Consider the following 23,207-nt stretch of genomic DNA (forward strand, 5'->3'; position numbering starts at 1 on the left):
AGCTGTGAATCCGTCTGGTCCTGGACTTTTTTTGGTGGGTAGGCTATTAATTGTTGCCTCAATTTCAGAGCCTGCTATTGGTCTATTCAGGGAAACATTTCTTAAAATAAATAAAATACTGCAGTTTTAAACAATGGAGAGAAACAGTAAAATGTGCCAACAAAGACTTAACTAGCAGAGTGAGTGGCCGAGAACTCATCTAACAATTTAAATTTTCCTATTAAAACAGGAAGTCCCCTGCCCATATGAGGCAAGAGGTCTCTTTCCAGAAAATCTTGAGAAAATAGGCATATTTTAGCCTGATTTTCATGTGTCTAAACTCAAGAACCCAAGTGATCTGTTTTGCTGTTCATGTTTGTCAAGCAATTTTATTGAGAAAGAAAAGGAATTGAATACTTTATTTTGCTTTGTATGAACTAAAGATGGGGCAATACCTTGAAGGGCTTGGAAGATAGAGATAGGAAAGGAAGCAGAAGAAGGGATAAGGTGCCGTGTCCAAGACATGGACAATGCTGAGACCTGTATACCTGCACAGATAAAGACCCTAGAAGCTCACCACAGGGCAAGAACTTGTTTTGGAAATTGACAAACTTAGTGGTTTCTGTATTAGTCTGTTCTTAGGCTGCTATGAAGAAATACCCAAGACTGGGTCATTTATAAAGAAAAGAAGTTTAATTGACTCACAGTTCTGCATGTTTGGGGCAGCCACATGAAACTTATAATCATAGCAGAAAGCACCTCTTCACAGGGCCGCAGGAGAGAGAATGAGTGCCAGCAAGGGAAATGCCAGAGGCTTTTAAAACCATCAGATTGCATGAGAACTCAGTATTATGAGACCAGCATGGGGAAACTGCCCCCGTGATCTATTCACCTTCCCTGAGGTCCGTCCCCCAACACGTAGGTATTACAATTCAAAATGAGATTTGAGTAGGAACACAGAGCCAGATCATATCAGTATCCAGTTAGTATGAAAAACAAATGGTGTCACATATCTTTTGATGAGTATATGCCATGTCACGAGCTTTGGAATTTCAGAATTTTGAACATTGTCTCTAATTTGCTAGGCATCCTTTATTTGGAATATAGGCGTTGTGATCTTTCATTGAACTATGTTGGGGCATGGGCTCTACAGCTAGATTGACAGAGTTTGTATCCTACCTGTGAAGTACTATGTGATGATGGCCAGTTACTTATCTCTCTGAGTTGCTGTTCTTTATCTGAAAATGTAGATGTAATAGCACCTGTTTCACAGGACTATTATCAGGACTAAATAAGTGTCTTAGTTCAAGTGGCTGTAACAAAATACCATATCCTGGGTGACTTACAAACAACAGAAATTTATTTCTCATAGTTCTGGAGGCTGTGAGAAGGGAAGTCTGAGATCAGCATATGGGCGGTTTCTGGTGAGGGCCTTTTTCCCAGTTTCATACTGCTAACTTCTAGTTATATCTTGACATGGTAGAAAGAGGGCAAGAGAGCTTTCTGGGATCTATTTTATTTTTATTTTATTTTATTTTATTTTATTTTGTTATTTTTTGAGACAGAGTTTTGCTTTTCTTGCCCAGACTGGAGTGCAATGGTGCAATCTCAGCTCAAAGCAACCTCCACCTCCCAGGTACAAGCGATTCTCCTGCCCCAGCCATGCCTGGCTAATTTTTTGTGTGTATTTTTAGTAGAGACAGGGTTTCACCATGTTGGCCAGGTTGTTTTTGAACTCCTGACCTCAGGTTATCCGCCTGCCTTGACCTCCCAAAGTGCTGAGATTATAGTCATGAGCCCACTGTGTCCGGCCTGGGGTCCCTTTTATAAGGGCACTAATCCAATCTTTAGGGCTCAACCCCCGTGGTCTAATTACCTCCCAAAGGTCTCACTTCCTAAGATCATCATATTAGAAGTTAGGATTTTAATGAATGAATTTGAGAAACAGAGAAAATCAGTTCCTCGCACTTTAATATAGATAAAGGACAACAGGGCCTGGGACACGGAAATTATTATATAAAGGTATGCCATTAATAACAATAGTTAAATCCAACCAAGAAGACTTTCCAAGGGCCCATTTGGAATAGTGCCCCTGAAAAAGCACTTACTGATTGATGTGGTTTGGATCTGTGTCCCCACCCAAATCTCATGTAATTGTAATGCCCAGTGTTGGAGGTGGAGCCTTGCAGGAGGTTACGGAATCATAGGGGCAGTTTCTCATGAATAGTTTAACACCATTCCCCTATTGCTGTTCTTGTGAGTGCTGTTCTTGTAGCGTTCTTACAAGATCTGGCAGTTTAAAAGTGTGTAGCATCTCCCACCTCTCTTCCTCCTGCACTGGCCATATAGGACATGCCTGTTTCCCCTTTGCCTTTAGCCATGATTGGAAGTTTCCTGAGGCCTCCCCAGAAGTCACCACACTTCTTGTACAGCCTGCAGAGCCATGAACCAATTAAACTCTCTTTCCTTATAAATTACCCAGTTTCAGGTATTACTTTATAGCAGTGTAAGAACATACTAATATAGAAAATACTGGAGGACATTGTTATAACGATACCTGAAAATGTAGAAGTGACTTTGGAACTGGGTAATGGGCAGAGATTAGAATAGTGTGGAGGGCTCAGAAAAAGACAGGAAGATGAGGGAAAGTTTGGAACTTCCTAGAGACTGGTTAAATTGTTGTGACCAAAATGCTGAATAGTGATATGCTATGAATTCACTAACAGTGAAGGCCAAGTTGAGGAGGTATCAGAACTTATTGGGAATTGGAACAAAGGTCACTTTTTTGTTTTCTTAGCAAAGCAATTGCCAGCATTTTGCGTTTTCCCTAGGGATCTGCAGAACCTTGAACTTGAGAATGATGATTTATGATATCTGGCGAGAAAAATTTGTAAGCAGCAGTGTTCAAGACATGGCCTGAATGCTTTTAATAACCTATGCTCATATGCAGGAGCAAATAAATTATTTGAAACTGGAACTTATATTTAAAAGGAGAGCAGAGTGTAAAAGTTTGGAAATTTTGCATGATCATGTGATAGAAAAGAAAAGACCATTTTTTGGAAAGGAATTGAAGTTAACTGCAGAAATTTGCAAAAGTAAAGAGGAGCCGATTGTTTATAGCCAAGATAGTAAGAAAGAGGTCTCCAAGGCATTTCAGAGATCTTCATGTCAAGCCCTCTCATCATAGGCTGGGAGGCCTCAAAGGAAAGAATGGCTTTGTGGGCAGGACCTAGGGCCCATGGCACTGAACAACCTCAGGACACTGCTCCCTGCAGCCCAGCTACTCTAGCTCCAGCCGTGGCTAAAACTCTTGCAGAGTGCAAGAGTTGAGGCTTGAAAGCCTCCACCTCGATTTCAGAGAATGTATGAAAAAGCCTGGATGTTCAGGCATAAGCTTGCTGTAAGGGTGGAGCCTTCATGGAGAACCTGTACTAGGGCAGTGTGGAGGGGAAACGTGGGGTTAGAGTCCCCACACAGAATCTCCACTGGGGCACAGCCTAGTGGAGCAGTGAGAAGAGAGCCATTGTCTTCCAGGCCCCAGAATGGTAGAACCATAATGCCAGATCATGAGAGCAGCTGTGGAGCAGAACCTTGCAAATCCACAGTCACAGAGCTGTCCTAGGCCTTGGTAGCCTACCCCCTGCTTCAGAGTGCCCTGGGTGTGAGACATTGGGTCAAAGGAGATTATTTTGGAGATTTAGTGACTACCCTACTAGTTTTGTACATGCCTAGGGCCTGTAATCCATTTCTTCTGGCTGATTTCTCCCTTTTGGAACAGGAGTATTTACACAATGCCTGTACCCCCATTGTATCTTGGAAGTAACTACCTTTTTGATTTTATAGGTTCATAGGTAGAAATTTGCCTTCTCTCAGATGAGATTTTGGACTTTATACTTTTGAATTAATGCTGGAATAACTTAAGACTTTGGGGGATGGTTGGGAAGGCATGACTGTATGTTGTAATGTGAGAAGAACATGAGATTTTGGAGGGGCAATAGGCAGAATGATATGGCTTGGATCTGTATCCCTGTCCAAATCTCATGTCAAATTGGAATCCCCAGTGTTGAAAGTGGGGGCTGGTGGGAGGTGATTGGATCTCTTCATGAATGGTTCAGCACTATTCCCTGAGTGTTGGTCTTAAGATAGAGTTCTCATAAAATTTTGTTGTTTAAACATGTGTAGCATCTCCCACCTTTCTCTCTTCCTCCTACTCTGGCCATGTAAGATGTGCCTGCTTGCCCTTCACCCTCAGCCATGACGAAAAGTTTATTGAAGCCTCCCCAGAAGCTGTCATGCTTCCTACATAGCCTGCAGAAGTGTAAGCCAATTAAACCTCTTTTCTTTATAAATTACCCAGTCTTAGATATTTCTTTATAGCAGTGTGAGGACACTGATGTTTCATATTATTTCTTGCCTTTTACCACCTTCACATGGCCTAGGAAATGGTGATTGATGAGTCTGGGATTCAGAGACCAAGTGAAAACTGGAAGGGCCCTGATTTTCTCAGATTATAAGCATGTGCACTTCACTTTACACATTTTCTTTACCCTGAAGAGAATTTTCAACTAAATGCTGACAACTCAAGTTCTAACATGTGGCATCATTGAGGAGAAAAATTTAGCCAAGGACCATATGGAATGACATAGTAAAGTCTAAACAGGAAAATGGGAAAGGTGGACCAAGAAAATAGAACAAAAATTTAAAATTTAAAGCAGATTACCTGGAAAATACATAATACCCATACCTAGCTGGAAAATATATGGATGTTAAAAATAGGAGTATATTAATATTAGCAACATGGACTATCACTTGCCATGAATCTACTAAGTGTCAGCTACTGCCATAGGAGAAGTGTAGATAAAAGGGATTTGCCACAAAACGAATGAGGCTGAAGTTTCCCAGGAACCCTCACTTGCACCTCCTCCAAGACTCTAAGAACGTAGCCACATGGCCATATGGCCACACGTTATTGTAAGATTTTCGGAAGTAAGATGTTTTCATCACAACTTGTTAAGATTGACTTTTTATAAAAAAAGTCTGACCTACCTTCGTCATACCTGTTTCATACCCCTAAAATGGTGCTCAATGATCCCCCTCTTGATATGCACACCCTTATATAATCCCCTTCCCTTGATTGTAGGCTGGACTTATTCACCTACTTCTGACAGACTATGGCAGAAGTTATGGATGTCACTTATGAGCTTGGATAATAAAAAAGACTGGCTTTCATTTTCTCTTATTTATTTTATTCTCTCTTGGACCACTCACTCCAGGGAAGCCAGGTGCCACTTTATGGAGAAGCTCTGTGGAGAGGCTCATGTGGGTAAGTTTTGGAAATAATCTGGGGCCTGCCAACAGTTATCCAAGTAAGCCTGGATGTGGATGGTCCCCTACAGCTTTGGCCAACAGCTTGATTGCATAGACACATTTAGACACAGGCATCTGGCTAAGCCATGTTCAGATTCCTTACCCATAAAAACTATGAGCTAATATGTTTGCTGTTTAAGCTCTTGTGTCTTTTTTGTTTTGTTTTGTTTTGAGGTGGATTTTTGCTCTTGTTGCCCAAGCTTGAGTGCAATGGCATGATCTCGGCTCACTGCAGCCTCTGCTTCCTGGGTTCAAGTGATTCTCCTGTCTCATCCTCCCAAGTAGCTGGAATTACGGGTATGTGCCACCACTCCTGGCTAAATTTGTATTTGTTTAGTAAAGATGGGATTTCACCATGCTGGTCAGGCTAGTCTCGAACTCCTGACCTCAAATGATCCACCCACCTTGGCCTCCCAAATTGCTGGGATTACAGGCATGAGCCACCGTGCCCGGCCTGTTGTGTCTTAAGTTATGCTGCATAGATGACTAATACAGGAGGTGTTGGAGTGGAGTAGTCATGAGCTTTTCAGAAAAAAAGTTGTTTTAGGGAGTCATTTAGTTCTCAGTGGAGTATTTATAACAGCATGTTCAAGTGAATATTAGCCATCCTGGTAGAGAAATAGCATCTGACGCACTGTGCTAATTTATCATGCAGCGTCACACTAAGGAGCAGGGCTGAAGGTCGCATTATAAGAACATGGCCACATGCAGATCATTGCCTAAATCTCACAAGAAAAATCTGCCCCCACAAAGCTCAAAGTTGCTATTTCTAAGTTGACTATTTTATTATTAAAGTATTTATTGATTCAGCTAAAGTTGAAATAGTTCTGTATTCCAACATACATCCTGCTATGATTTGAATGTTTGTTTCTTCTAAAACTCATGTTTTAAGAAGTGTATTAAAGGCTCATGTATTAAGAGCCTTTGAGGGTTCTGTGCTCATGAATGGATTAGTCCATTTATGGATTAATGGGTTAGTGAATTAATGGGTTATCACAGGAATGGGTTAGTTATCATGCAAGTGGGTCTGTTATAAAAGCCAAATGGGTTCTCTCCTGTGAACCCTCTTGACAAGTGATGCCCTGCGCCAACTTGGAACTCTGCAGAGATTCCCTACCAGCAAGAGGGCCCTCACCAGATATAGCCCCTTGAAGTTAGTCTTCCAAGCATTCAACATTGAAAGAAATAAGTTTATTTTCTTTATAAATTACCCAATGGTTGGTAATCTGTTATAGCAAAAGAAAACAGACACATTCTAATCTTGATTTTTCATCACCAAGTCTAAATGAAAAATAAGAGTCTGCTTGTTACGAAGTTGTCTAGTTCTTGCAACGTGCTTCAATATTTTAAAGACTACCATCTGTATATAAGTGATATTCACAAAGTTGACAAAACTTGATTACACTAACTAATAGCAATTTGAAATAATATTTTGGACCATTTCAATAAAGCAAGTAAATCTTGATTTAGATATATATGAAGAGTACCTTATGTTTTCACCCTTCAATTTATTGTTCAAAGAAAAAAGTCAGATGAAATATGAAACAGAAGTAATACATAGGAACAATGAAATTGATAGAAATTATTCTAACTACAAAAAGTAAATTGTAACAAAATATTTTTTGAATGTTACCAAAAGGAATAGTCATTTGGAGGAAATGATACATTTTAAAAAGAAGTATGAAGGAGGTCCTTGGATTATTTAATAATTTCGTTAGTGGGGAGGAGGGAACCATGTGAACAAATTTTAAAAGCTTTACATTTTAATTTGACAAAAAAACATATCAGATAATATAAAACTCATAATAAATCATAAAATAAAAACATTATTGACAAACTGATCAATGAGCATTATCAATTGAAAAAATATTTGAGATTAGATGCTGTTCAAAAAAATTTGAAATTCTCTAAAATCTTACAAACATTAACAAACTGAATAGAAGTTTTTGTAAATTTGGCAACTATTTGAATAATTTATATAGCATTGACAATATGAAGTTACAACACTGAAAGAAACTTTTTTTAACTATCAATAAACAAAAATTAACCAGTTTAAGAAAAAAATTGAATTATCTATTTTTATTTTAAGAAAATAAGATTGTTATTCCCTGTTCCTTTCTTTTATTAAGTCCGGGAGTCCTGCCCTGTCTCAGGCCTCTGGGAGAGAAAGAACAAGTACACACAGCCATACTCATCTCAGCAAAGGCCAAGACAGCAGTTTGAATCCATAATGGAATAATGTCTCAGTCTGCAGTCTCTGCCTTTGGATTTGTTTGTGCCAGCACAAAGACTTTGTATCTACAAGGCTGGAAGACACTGGCTAAAATGATGCCTTTTGGAAGGAAGGAAGGAAAGATCTACCCCATGACAAATTCTATGTTTAAAACAAAATGCAAAACATTCCTACTTTAACAACTTTCAACTCCCCACTTCACTCTACCTCAAGCAATAAAAAGAAACTATTGGCAGCTTTAAAATAGTTACTCTTCCCTGATTCATACTTGAACTATTCTTATGGGTATCAGTACAAGTAAGCCTCGCAGCCTGAGCTCAGGAGTGGGTTGGCTAATGCTTTTCAGATTCCATTTTCACTGCATTTTCTGGCTACATTATGACTGGAACTGCATAACTTCACTGAAGGTTTGTTTCTGTCATGGTCAGATGTTTTGCACTCATCCAATAATTGGCAGATAACTGAGTCAACAGAAGCAAAGCAGGACTTGAGGGGAGAGTTGTCTGAAAACAAAACCCCATTGACTCATCTCAGCTGAGAATAGGGCTTATTTTACAGAGCATTTGCCCTTGGGAAAAGATCACCAAATACAGAGATTTTTGTAATTCTTTTGGTTTCACCTTATGTATCAGAGAAAGGACAAGATAGTCTTTTGGGATGTTAGGTTCATTTTAAACATTTGTATGAATGCTAAACTTTTGGACTGTTTTTATGTTTTCAAAACTAGTCACATGAGAATTAATTGGTTTTTTTCTAGGGTGGAGGAGATGTCTATTTAAAAACATTTATTAGAGAGTTTTTCTTAATCATATAAATAGTAATAGGTAAACTTATGTAGTATACAGTATTTATGCTGTGCCAGACACTGTTCTAAGTGTAGTACATGTGTTAAATCATTTGATTATTACAATAACCCTGTGTAGTAACTATAAATATTTCCATTTGACAGAAAAGGCATAGAGAATTTAAACCACATACTCAATAGCACATAGTAAGTGGTGTCAAAACATAATTTTTAAGAGGTAAGACGTAATTCTCAAGCAAATATATGGTGGGAACATGTAAGTGTTAATATTTTACTCATTAATGAAAGAAGTAACAGAATAGTGCAGCTAATTCAAGGGAATCTGAGAAACAGAGGTTATACAGTCATTTAGGAAAAGCATGCAGAAATAAGTTTGCTAAATTAGAGACAAACTAGTTCATGCTTTATAGAAAAATAAATCTATTATTTTAGGATTATGTGCTTTACCAGAAAGAAATCACCTGCTATTTTACTGGATCTACATGCTAAAATAAAAGTCATCAAATCTCAAACTGTGATCCTTCAGCTTCTAGAAAAACTGAACCTCTTTTAGGTTCAAAACTACTTTTATAGTAATAATGACTTGTTATTTTCCTTTTTACTGAATTGAAATTTACACTGAACAATGGTGGGTGAAATTGATAACAACACTGTACTGGTAGCCATTACCTTCTTTACCACCAGATATTCACAGATTTAAAAGAAAATTGTTTCATGTAAAATGTCCTTAATATAACATAAGAACATTAATTTTATTACATTTCAACCTTTGATTATATATCTTTGTAATATTCTATGTTCCAAAATGAGAAGTACACATAATGAACTTCCGCTGCCTAGTGAAATTCCACAGTAGTCTTGATGAGAAGCCCTTTTATTTGAGTTGTTAACTGACCTAGACATTTTATGAATTCATTACAAGTAAACCTTGCAGCCTGAGCTCAGTAGTGGTTTGGTTAATGCATTTCAGAATTCATTTTCATGAAATACAAGTATCACTTTTTGGTTGGGCGTGGTGGCTCACGCCTGTAATTCTAGCACTTTGGGAGGCTGAGGTGGGTGAATTGCCTGAGCTCAGGAGTTAGAGACCAGCCTGGGCAACATGGTGAAACCCTGTCTCTATTAAAAATACAAAAAAATTAGCTGGGCGTGGTGGCTGGCAGCTGTAGTCCCAGCTACTCTGGAGGCTGAGGTCGGAGAATTGTTTGAACCTGGGAGGCAGAGCTTGCAGTGAGCCGAGATCACGCCATTGCACTACAGCCTGGGCGACAGAGCTAGACTCTGTCTCCAAAACAAAACAAAAAAATCACTTCTTTGGAAAAATAGTAAAAAGCCATTGTTTTTCAGATCTAGATATTCAGTAGGCATTTTCTTAAATATGAATAAGTAATTATGATTCTTCAAAAAAATTATCAATATTTGTTGATGTGATAAAATTAGAACTTTCAAGCTAAAATTAGAACTTTGGAAAAAGTATGTCTGCAACATGAGCTTGATAGCTTCCTAATATTTAAGGACCTATCTGATCTTACCAGAAAGATTAATGTGAAATGCAAAAAGTTCACTACTGCGGTTTGAGATTCCACATTGCAATGAACCTTTCCAAACAAACCCTTGCATCGTTCTGGTGTAGTAACAAAGAATATCCACAACTGTCAGAAGACGCTATTAAAGACTCTTCCAACTACATACCTTCATGATGCCAAATTTTCTTTATAAACTTCAATCAAAACAATATATAGGAACAGATTAAGTGCAGGAGCAGATATGAGAACACAGTTTACTTCTATTTGTAAAAATTGAAGAGAAGTGCAAAAACATAAAACTATGTGTGGGAAAGAAGAGATTTCTTTTTTCACTCATTGCTAGGTTCATGGCTGAGGCCCCTATATCAAGACAATTGATAAGAGAAAAGCTTAGAAATGTATTTAAGTTTTATGTGACATGGGAGCCTTCATAAGGTAATAAGGACCCAAATAAATAGAGAAACCTGGGTATTTTCATGCTAACTTTGATGAATAAGTGGATAGTTGTGGAGAACCATGATCAGACAAAGAGAGTATGATTTAAAGGTAAACTGGGAGGAACTTAACATGGATTGTTTGTTCGGATTCTTCTTTGTGTCCCCATGTCTTCAGAGATAGAGACATTTTCTTCTTCTGTATATAGAGACGATACCTATCCACAGAGGGTTTTATTGCCTGCTTCAGGGGAGAAACTCAGAGAGACCTTGTTGTTTCTATTTTCTCAATGCCAAGGTGCCATATTTTGAGGCAGCATGTCCTGAACTCTCATCAGATACCATTCATCTCACAAAATTTTTTGCTTTGGAAAGTGTATTAATAGTTAATTTTTCTTAAAATATGTTATTCCTGGCCAGGTGCGGTGGCTCATGCCTTTAATCCCAGCACTTTGGGAGGCTGAGGTGGGCGGATCACGAGGTCAGGAGTTCAAGACCAGTCTGGCCAACATAGTGAAACTCTGTCTCTACTAAAAATACACACACACACACACACACACACACAAATTGTGGTGGTGTGTACCTGTAATCCCAGCTACTTGGGAGGCTGAGGCAGGAGAATCATCTGAACCCTGGAGGCGGAGGTTGCAGTGAACTGAGATAGCGCCATTTTACTCCAGCCTGGTGACAGTGCAAGACCCCGTCTCAGGGAAAAAAAAAATGTTATTTCTGTTAACATGTAATTGGTCTATCCTATGATTATTTTTTCATGAACTAATAAATACTTTAAGATTTTCTCTCTCTTAATTTCTAATATGAGGAATATCAATAAATATACTCACACAAGTAAGAGTTATTTGGTGTTTTAATAACTAATCAAAATGTAAAAGGACCCTGAGAAGAAAAAATTTGGGCAGGTGATCTAAATTGTAAATCAAAAGTAATAATTAAAGAATCCTTGGGTGGGTCTTTTAGACAATGCTGTAGTATAACACTGAAAAATCATTGTGGTCCTTTTGCCTTGTTTCCCATAATTATTCTTAGCAATACTGGAGCCAGAATTTGAGTTCAATCTGGCTCAGTTATCTATACTTTTAACCACTAATCCATTTTATGTGTACAAGAAACATGTACATTAAATAAATAGAAGCATCAAATTCAAACATAAAATTCTGCTTTCCTAGCAAACTTAGAGCAAACAGTAAGGTAAAATAAAAAAGAAAGAAAGAAAGAAAAATCTCATTCATGGATCCAGCCTTATCATGGATCCAATGGGTCACTTAAAACTGCTTAGATTTCAAATCCCTAAAATTTTTCCAATCTTATGCAATGCATCCACTAACAGAATTGGTGATCAAGAAAGTACTTCTGTTAACATGGGAGGAATAGAGTTCTCAGATATGTTAAGATTTAACAAGTCTTAACAAAGCATTTTCCTGTCCAGAGGAGCTTGCCTTGAGAGCAGAAAATAAATGCTTTAGGGGTGAGTGGTGTTCCCTTTCAGAGTGAGAAAGCTTTTGACCAGTTTCATGGGACTATCCTGTGCTACTGCTATGGGATGGGGCAGATTGGTATGGAGACTAATCCTTCCTGACCTCTTGAATGTTAAGCCTACAACGTAAAACAGGAGAATCAATTGCACTTAACATGTGTTAACATCTGAACACACAGGTCACCAAATTGTCTGACTTTTAAAATGCAATTAACATATAGACAATGATTGGTCATGAAATGGTCTCCTCTTTCACAAAGGCCAAGGCCAGAGTATTTGACACCAAAATCTCCACTCAGATGAGTAAATTCCAGACCCCCCTTCCTCCTAGGAGGTGGTCAAAGAAAAAAAGATTTTCTGAAATCTGCACATTCTCAAGGTTACTGAGCTTTGCTAAGCAACAAGAAGATCCAGGAAGTTGTCAATTTAGTCATCAAAATGAAAATGACAAATTAAAAATGTTCCACATGCTGGAAGAGGCATTGAAATTTAAAAAATGACATTAGAAGACCAAGAAATAGAAACAAGTGTCTAAAATTACTTGAACTATGATAACAGTGAAACTGCAAATCAGTAGGGAAAGGATGTACCATGAGAAGTGTTAGAATTGCTGGTTAATATTTTCTTGAAATAACATGTTACATCCCTACCTCACAACAAATATTTCAACAAATTCTGAGATACAAGTATAAGACAAATGCTTAATATAATTGGCTTTATTGCAAAAAGAAGAAAAGAAAGAAAAGGAGAGAAAAGGAGACAGCGAGGGACGGAGGGAAGAAAGAAGGAAGAAAGGAAAGAAGAAAACAATAAGAAATTTTAAACTAAATGGAAAAATATTGCTAACATTTATATCAGAATTACTCTTATTAATATATAAAGAATTCTAACAAATTAAATGAAAGACATACAACCATACAAAGACAAGCAAAAGATACATAGAGGCTATTCATAAAATAAATGAAAATGACCATTAAATATGTGAATACACCTTCAATCTCACTAATGACAAAAACCGCAATTACTTTTGCACTAACCTAATAAATAAATGCAAATTAAAATAACAATCAGATATCTGCTTTTTTTCTTCTACATTGGCAAATCGTTTTGCTTTTTATTGTAAGCATGTAATTCTAAATTTTGAAGAGAGTATACTTAGGTGGTGTGGCCTTCAGGAAGTGATTGAGTCCAGAGGGCTCTACCCGTATGAAAGGGATGAGGTACATACCCTTATAGAAGGGCTTGGCAGATGAAGATTGCCCCTTTTTGCCCTTCTGCTGTGTGAGGACATAGTGTTCTCCTATGGAGGACACAGCGTTTAAGTCACTATCTTGGAAGCAGAGAGTGCACCCTCAGCAGACAATGAACCTGGACTTTGGGCCTTGATACTGGACTTCCACCCCCTAGAACTGTAAGAAATTTCCATTCTTTATAAATTGCTCAGCATATGGTGTTTTGTTATAGTGGCACAAGACAGACTAAGAGATAAAGAAGAGTCCATGCTGTTATACTGTTGGAGGAGTATAAAATTGTATAACCACTGTGTAAGGAAATGTATCAATATATATCAAACACCTTTAGAAAGAACATACCTTTTAATTAAACAATCTGCTTCTAAGATTTTAACCTAAAATAATTTATTAGTATGCTTACAAAGGGTTTGGAGGGAAATCTATAATTTAATGCTTCAGTAGGGAGACTGGTTACATGAATTACATTACAAAGGCACAATAGAATATTGTCACAATTAAACACTATGATAAAGATATCTGTTTTTACAAAGAATTGATATTAAAAATACATATTTTTGTGAAAACACACAGGATTCAATATGGTGCATACAGGATTATCCTAACAAAAAGAAAAAATATATATGTGTAAGTCTGAATAGTAATACCCCCAAATATAAACAGTGGTTATTTTTAAGAATTGAAATTTTAGTGATTTTTACTTTCTTTTTGCCTATTTCATTTTATAATTTTTGTTCAATAACCATGTACTACTTATGTTATTTTAAAACACTTAAAGAAAGGCTGAAAAATTTTAACTCCAATGGTAATTTTTAAACATACACTTTAATTTAGAGAAGTGTTAAATTTACAGAAAAAAATTGTGAAGGTAATCTAAACAGAATTCTCATAAACCTCACACCCAACTTACTATATTATCAACTTACATTGCTATGGTACATTTGTCACAATTAATGAAACAACATTAATATATTACCTTTAACCAAAGTCCATACTTTATTCAGATTCCCTTAGTTTTCACTTAATTTCTTTTTCTGTTCTAGGGTGTCCCATTCAGGATACCATATTACACTTAGTCACCATGTCTCCTTAGGATCCTTTTGGCTGTGACAATCTCAGACTTTCCTTGTTTGTAATTGCCTTGACAGTTTTGAGAAGTACTGGTCCGGTATTTTCTAGAATATTCCTTAATTCGTATTTGTCTTATGCTTTTCTCATGATTAGACTGAGGTTATGAGTTTTGGGAAAGAAGACCACAAAGGTAAAGTGCCATTCTCATCACATCATGTCAAGGGTACCTACTGTCAACATGACATCAATATTGACATTCTCCTTGATCCCCTGTCTGAGGTAGTGTCCATCAGTTTTCTCCCCTGTAAAGTCACACCCTTTCTTCTCCCTTACCTACTTTGCTCTTTGAAAGGAGGTTACTAGGCAGAGCCCACACTTTTTTTTTTTTTTTCTTTTTTGAGTCGGAGTCTCGCTCTGTCACCCAGACCGGAGTGCAATGGCGCGATCTCGGCTCACCGCAACCTCTGCCTCCTGGGTTCAAGCAAGTAGCTAGAATTAGAGGGGCCCACCACCATGCCCAACTAATTTTTATTTTATTTTATTTTACTTTTTTATTTTTAGTAGAGATGGGGTTTCATCATGTTGGCCAGGCTGGTCTCTTTGGCCAGGCTGGTCTCGAATGCCTGACCTCGTGATCCCCCCTGCCTTGACCTCTCAAAGTGCTGGGATTACAGGCATGAGCCACCGTACCCAGCTGCACAGCCCATACTTTAAGGCGTGGGTGGTTCTGTTCCACCTCTGTGAGAGTGAAATATCTACATAAATTATTTGGAGTTCTTCTCAATGGGAAATTTGCCTTTTATATGTATCTTTTTAACCATTTGTTTATATTAGTATTGACTTTCATCAGATATTTATTCTATACCTTAGGTTATAATCCATAACCACCCTATTTTGTTGTTATTTTGCTTCAATATTTTGGCTAGTGGGAATGCTTTCAGTTGGCTCTTTGTGACTCCTTGACATATGCCCATCATGTGCATGTCTGTGTATGTGTGTGTGTTTGAGAACTTTCTTACTCTCTGGCACTACAGGATGCTCCACACTCATATTATATATTTGCTGCCCCAGTTCTAGACTCAGCCATTTCTTCAAGAAGGCCTGTTTCCTTTTATAAGAAAATGGTATTAGAAATCAATATGTAAGCTCTAGGTGTGTTTGTTGCTACTAGAGTGTTATCGTTTCTAGGCCATCTCAGCTGACAGAGCAAGGGAATGTATGTGTGTATACTAGCCCAAGTAAATATACAGATCTATAAATACCTCTATTAACCATGTGTGTTTATCTGAAGCAAAACATGAACTCATGCTCACGTTTCCAAATCAAATCATTCTTACCACATGGATTATTCTAGCCTCCTCCACGTGCTTACCTGTAACCTCTCACTCCAACAGAGACATCTGGCTATCACCAACTACCATCCATTTGTTTGATTTCAGTTTACATGTATAGAAATGTTGATTGTTTTGTTTTGTTTTTTGAGATGGAGTCTCACTGTCACCCAGGTGCTGGAGTTCTGTGGCACGATCTTGGTTCACTGCAACTTCTGCCTCCTGGGTTCAAGCGATTCTCGTGCCTCAGCCTCCCAAGTGGCTGGGATGACATGTTAGAATTGTTTATCTGTACACCTATGGGAAACACCTTTATCAACTCAACTCTTATATACAGCTCTTTTTTGCCTTGATTCTTACAAAGTCCACCCATTTTCAAAGTTAGGTCAGCTCCATTTTCTCCTACCTCCTTTAGTGAAGCCAATTCAAACCTTTGCGCTATAGTTATTCATTTATCATAATCTGCATTCCGTTCTACTACTACTAATAATAAAATCTTAATCAGATGATTTGTCAATTGTCCACTACTCTGAATACCAGCTCCACTGGGCTGAACAGCCAGTCCATCAGGCACGTCTAGAGTTAACAGGTAACCCTCTGAAGGTCCGCTGAGGATTCCGTAGACTAGAGATGTACAAGATGGGGTTATAGAAGCAGACTGTCCATCAGAGATTTTCTTCTTGGAAAACAGTGTGGGATTAAGCCTCTTGCTCAGCTTGTTAGGGACTCCCTTCTCCCTCCATTGCTAAAAGCAAATCAAATCAATGAAAGCTTCCTCAGTTAAGAGCTGGAGTAGGGATTGGGTAAGAGGAAAGCAGTGAGCATTCCTGGCATTTACTCGCTCTACAAAGGGCTGTGTTTCTGGGGCTCTACATTCAGACACTAATGAGTCTTTGCTGTTGAATAGTTTTGGCTCCCTTTACCCTTTCCTTTGTGCCTGCCCATAAAGACAGTTGGAAAGCTTGCCACCACCACCACCACCACTCCAGAAATGGCATTTCTTCTGTAAGAAAGAATGAACAGCATTGGTTACTGTAACCATCGCCCTTGATTTCCCATTCCACTATCCCTGGAAAAAAACACAAATATGAATATTACTATTAGGCACAAAAAAATTGACCATAAAGAAAAAACCATCTGTTAGTTATTTTGGTTGTATTTATTTACCTCAATAAGATGCAACATTTTAGTTGTTTTTGTTTCTTTCTTTGCTCCTACTCCTTCTCTTCCTCTTTCTCCTTTATCTCCTACTGAGATAATCCAGATAATCAGGAAGTCGGTTCTTTTTATGGAATGAATTTATACAATTATTTCACTCTTACTGGGAAACTTTCAAAACCTTTAGCTAATTAATATTAAATCTGTGGAATAATTAAGAGGACAGATTCTGTATATTTTCCATAGTGGTAGTGCTTTAAATGTGAAATTAACACGTCTTTTTTCTCTCCTTCCACTTTGCTCTGCTGCTGCCTTGTGACATTCCTTCAGGAATGTAAAGTTCCTGTCATTTTCAAGGGATCACATAGCCTTCAGATACTGCCTTTGGAGTCTCCACTTTGCTCACATAATTATAAAAATCTCCAGTGAACATTACGTATCTTCTGCATTTTGGTTACTGCCTTTAACAAAGGGGGCTATCATGAGGAAATGCGGACTTTCTCTTGCAATTTATGTGTGCGTGTGTGCGCGACAGGGAAAGAAATTAGAGGTTAGACATCCCTGCCTTGAATACTTATTCTAATGAAGTTACAACTGTGTGTGTTTGGCAGACATGTATAGTATTCATGCTGAATAAGAGGCTATACAAATTACAGTTTTGCATAAATGAATAATTTCATATATGTTGATAATTCATGCACTGCCAAGTGATCCAAAGAACACTGATGCTTTCCAAGTTTTTTTTCCTCCTCTTGCTCAAAGGGACATGATTAGATACTTTCTTTAATATGAGAGGAGAAGGAAACAAACCCTCTGCCTCACACACATCCCACAACTTGACAGACCGTAGCGTTGACCTTCCACGTGTGCCTGCTTTTTGTGTCTCGACAGACCAGAACACCGTTATTTCTTCTTCTCCCTATGGAAAGACTGGTAAATGCTACCCAGATGAAAGAAGAGAAGATTCTATTGAATGTGGTCTATAGCTAATTCCACGAGGCAGCATTGTGATACTTTAGCCAAGGAAGCATTGTTCATGGCTTCCTATAGTCATCTTTTCTCCAGGGTCCCTCAAATTGGACCTCTTTGGAAGGTGTGTATGCAGAAAGTGATGGGCATGATGGCCATTGGTTCCAAAGGAGAAACAAATCTTTTACATAGCATTAATGTCTTACTTTTAAAAATGCAGTGACTATTTGGTAATGTAAATTTTTACATACAAGGACAATTACATGGTTTTGTCAGAGGTTCCAGCTTGAGTTGAGGCTTATTTAGGGACAGGTCTGGGCACGTCTGATTAACTGCTTATGTTGGCCAAATAGAAGTTATTAGCTGAGGGGCTAGAGAATCTTCTCAGATAATAACAGTATAGTCTATTCAGGAGAAGGAGGAATTATGCACTAAGATGCTGAGTAAGCTGCAAAGTCATATTTGTGATACTGAGCATGGTATAGTAGCTCCCATGCAATCCGCACCTAGCCTAAGCCATGATTACCTATGTGGATTCTAAGAATAAACTCAGATACACACGAAAACAAAACAACAGGATTGAAGGATCTGTTTCACCAAATATTCTAAGATACTAGAATGCAAATAGGGCTGATTTGAGAAGTATTTAGTAAAGTATGACACAGAATGGGGAAAAGCCATTAAATATTACAAAAGTTATTCAGTTTCAGCTGGGTTTTATGAGAGCACTGAGAAATGGAGTGTTGGCTGCTCTTTGGCAAATATTCACATTTTCAAGCACTTGAAAGACTCTCCCTGAGGACATCTAAGGATATCTGGAAGGGACTTTGCTGAGGCCTGGAGGTCCCATGTTAGCAAAGACAGTGATAACTGAATTATTACCATGAATTTAATTTTATTAATTCCTATGGGATAGTGAACACTGAGAAAAGGCAGTAAAATTTGTTTTACATTTGAGCTACTCCTCATTATATTCTCTACTTTCAATGCCATCTTCAATGTTGCACACAGGCTGAAAGAAATCAACTTCTGTGCACACGTTTAAACAGATTATTTCTCGGCTAACCTAAGCTGGGAGTATAACAATGGGAATTTTAAAAAATGAATTAGGCCAGGCGCGGTGGCTCACGCCTGTAATTCCAGCACTTTGGGAGGCCTAGGTGGGTGGATACGAAGTCAGGAGATCGAGACCATCCTGGCAAACACAGTGAAACCCTGTCTCTACTAAAAATACAAGAAATTAGCCAGGCGTGGTGGCGGGTGCCTGTAGTACCAGCTACTCGGGAGGTTGAGGCAGGAGAATGGTGTGAACCCGGGAGGCAGAGCTTGCAGTGAGCCAAGATCCCACCACTGCACTCCAGCGTGGGTGACAGAGCAAGATCCCGTCTCAAAAAAAAAAAAAAAATGAATTAAAGACTGGAAGCACAAAAAGTTGGAGGAGATAAGTCATCTATTTAAATATGTGCATTTTTCCTTAAGTGGATCTATTTGGTCTACCCTGTTATATTTCAAAATTTTGTTACCTTTTTCAACATAAACTATATCCAAACAAGCAAAACGAGAGTTTCTGAAGGAGCATTTGAGCATCATTTTCCTATTCTCTGACTCTATAAGAATTAATCAGCTAATGAATCAACTAGTTATTAATTATCGTGTACCATTAAAGCACCCAGTTCTGCCCTTCTATGTCTCAATATAAGATAACGCTGATATCTCCCTCAGTTTTATTTTTGTCTTTCAGCTCTATGGTAACTTGTGTGAGACATCTGTGCACAATCCATCCAGCTGTGATTAAATTCCTGGTTTTAGTATTTGTGTGTGTGTGTGTGTGTCTTTCAATTCAAAAATTAAAGGCAAATTCCTGTGGAAAGAGATACTTGGAAAACGTCTGCAAATGTAAGTAGTTCCCAAAGGGAAAAATTTACAATCATGATTTTAATTAGGGTCCCAAATGTTCAGTGATTCTAAGAGCACACTAGTAAATATTATTTTTATAATCTGATTAAATACTTGACTCACATGAATAGGCCTCATTCTTTCTTATATTTCAAAGGGAGAGGGGCCTGAAGGGTCTTCTTATAAATGAAATGAATTATACTTGTCCTACTTGCTGTGTTGAGCTACCTTGCAACAGTGACGAAAAGGATCAGTAGAACAGCAAAGCTTTTATCACATTCCTGAAAATTAGGGCAACCCACCAGCTATCAGCATCTAGGATAGAAATTGGTTTAACAGTATAACAGGAGTCACTGAGATAGATTCCCTCCCCTCTCCCCCGATACCACATCTGAATGGGCTCATAGTGATGAACAGGGAGGAGAGAGACATGCCTTCTCCCATCTGAACCCAAAGAAAGGTCTGGGAAGGGTCTCAGTTTTGCTGTGGACTAGGTTATATTTGTTTATCTTTTTTCATAAAGAGCATTTCATTTTACCAAGTTTGCTGCTTGTGACCTTGTTTACTGCGAGTCCAATGACCGGATTTAAATATGTTCCAAGGTTTATCTTGTTGCATTTCTTGTTCACAAAGCCAAAGCACATCCTAGGAGGAAAACAGCATTGTGGCCAAGTCTTCCCAACACAAATACATGGAAGTCCATTACAGCGACTCAGTAAATAACCTGGACCGAAGCCCCAGACTTTCAGTGCTAATTGTAAGTGCTTTAGACATATCTTTCCTCGCAAACAATTAATAGTTATTCTGGTATACATTTCCCTGGATTAAACCTGTGAATGGGCGTAACTGTTTCCTCTCAACTGGTGGCTCTCTTGCCACTTAAAAATCTAACAAGTTTTTCCAATGCCACTTTCAGTATTACAATTACCAGCTGGATCTTTAGCTGAAGCTTCAGCTGTATGTTTACTTTAAATAGGGACAGCTATCAAACCTGACCCTTGGTGTAAGCATGTTCCTTTCTTAGGAAATGTCCCAAGGCCTTTGGCCCCGTGCGTGCTTGTGGAATTGCTGTCTGTAATGTGGAATGGGATGAGATATTGAATGGCATGCTGTCCATCATTCTGTTATGGAATACCACTGTGAGTAATGTGCTGGTGCCTCTTACATCCAACAGCTTTGCATTTGGAGCCCAATAATATTTATTCAAGTGTTGGACTGGCTGAACCATTGATACTTAGAGTCCAGTTCCATTGGGGTTAAATAAACAGTGAAAGATTTCAGCAACAGGAAAGGGAAAATAAAGAATGGAAAGTATTTTTCAAAATAAAAAGAAAGAAAAAGAAAAAATGTTATTAAAGCCTTGCTTTTCAGATGACACTTTTTTTTCAAACCTATTTGCAAACTACTATGTCTGTTAATAGTCCTCAGATGGTATCTTCTATTAGGTTCATATTTGATGAACCTGTTGGTTTTGACAATGAGTTGCTGTAACTTCAGTACAATTATAAGTAACTTTTCAGTAGAATTGTATCCGATTTGTATTTTACCTTCCAAGTACTTTGGGTCTGAGAAAGAATATATGATTTGAGATTTTTTTCATAAAGATCTATGGAAATAGATAAGGGAAATGTTGGCTCTGATCATTATAGATTCTGGTGGTGAGTGGAAAAGATAGATCTGGCTCGAGCCAGCCTCTGAGTGGCATCCTGCTTCTGCACAGGCCCTGGCTATGTGAGCCCGAGCAGGGCTTACAGTTCCCTGTGCTTCAATTTGCGTATGTGCAAAATGGCAGTAACAACTGGACCTACTACAAACTGTATTTGTGAAGGTCAAAATAATTGATACAGGCCGGGCGTGGTAGCTCAGGCCTATAATCCCAGCACTGTCGGAGGCCGAGGCGGGCGGATCACGAGGTCAGGAGATTGAGATCATCCTGGCTAACACGGTGAAACCCCACCTCTACTAAAAATACAAAAAATTAGCCGGGCGTGGTGTCACGTGCCTCTAATCCTAGCTACTTGGGAGGCTGAGGCAGGAGAATCGCTTGAACGCAGGAGGCACTGGTTGCTGTGAGCCAAGATCACTCCACTGCACTCTAGCCTGGGTGACAGAGTGAGACTCCTTATCAAAAAAAAAAAAAAAAAATTGATACATTAAAATATTTAATATAGCATCTGGCATACACTAAATAATAAATAAATATCAGCTATTGTCATTGTCATTTGAAGGTATGAAATGTGAAGACTCTCTCACGTTGAGAGTAACCTGTGCTGAGCTGGCTGTACTTGCAGGACTCCATAGACTAAGAAACAAAAGAAGCTGATGTGGGAAAAAAGTTGGTAGCAGAAACAGAAAGTAGTAGAAAGTAGAATGGAGACCAAATTAGGCACCAAAGTAAAATAACTCATTTAGGCCAATACCCTAATAAGTAAGCTCAATGTATTTCTTCATTTTAAATTAAGAATTCATTGAACTTTACGTGAAGGTATAGGCATCCGTGCTTTAAATACTTGCACTGGGATGTAGACATATAGGAGGAAGGCAGGTTAGGAGTGTCCCGGTGTATTAATTTTGTATTTCATTTCCCATCTAGGGGCATAGAATAGATCACCAGAAAGATCTTATAAAAGGGATAAAATATTTTTGTGCAAAATAACTCAGTGATAAAGCCATTGACTATACCTTCCTGTACCAAACTGACACTGGGCATGAGATTTTAAAAGAATTACAGAAACAATGATAATCTAAAGGCTGGATAACATACAGATAATAAGTTGAGTTGTAAGCATAACAGAGACTATCCTCTTTTTGCTATTTCTTTCCCTTGACTACTCCTTTGGAGTTTTCTCCACTAACTCCCTCACCCTCTGTTCCCTTATATGCAGCTTTTCCAAGGAGTTCCTGATGCTTTTATGTCTATATAATCTATTTAATCCACACACACAGCTTCATTAGCAATAACTTCTCTCCAAAAATCCAGATATGAATTAACAATTGCCTGATGAATCCAGACCTTTATAGCAGCAATGGTACTCATCTTCATTAAGTCTAACATCCAAATCCACTAGCTTTCCCTACGAATTAGAGCCTTTGTCTGAATTCCCTATTTCTGGAAACGACAAACAGGGTGATTGCCTGAGGAACTCAATGTAACCTTTGAAACTTTATTTTTCTTCCCTTTCCTCAACCAATCCATTGCCAAAATCTAAAAAATTTTCTTCCACTATATCTTGTCCCTCACCTCTCTTTTCCATTCAAATGCCATCATTCTAATATATGCCTTTATGGATTCATTTGCATAGCTTTCCCTCCTGGACAAACTGCAAATGAAAGTGCTGATAAGACATATGATTCAACTTTGAAAGCTTCTTAATCTATTTTATCATTGCCCATCTTATCATTATCAAATTCATATTCTTTTGGTACTTGCAAGAACTGCCATATTCATAGCAGATACAATCCTATTCCTCCTTTGTTCAAAACCCTTAAACTGTTCAATGTTTATTTTAGATGTCCCCAACGTTTTACCATATCACACACGGGATATTACATGTTCATTCCAGTGATACAGTCCTGTGTGCATTACAGGAATGACAGTATAACTCCTTCCCTTTCTTTCCCATTCAGGGAAACATAGCAAAACACAAATCAGGGATGGGACTGCCAGTGGACCCTTTCCCAGGGAAACAACAATTT

Source organism: Colobus angolensis, unplaced genomic scaffold (assembly GCF_000951035.1).
Source record: "Colobus angolensis palliatus isolate OR3802 unplaced genomic scaffold, Cang.pa_1.0 Scaffold215, whole genome shotgun sequence".
Classification (NCBI taxonomy): domain Eukaryota; kingdom Metazoa; phylum Chordata; class Mammalia; order Primates; family Cercopithecidae; genus Colobus; species Colobus angolensis.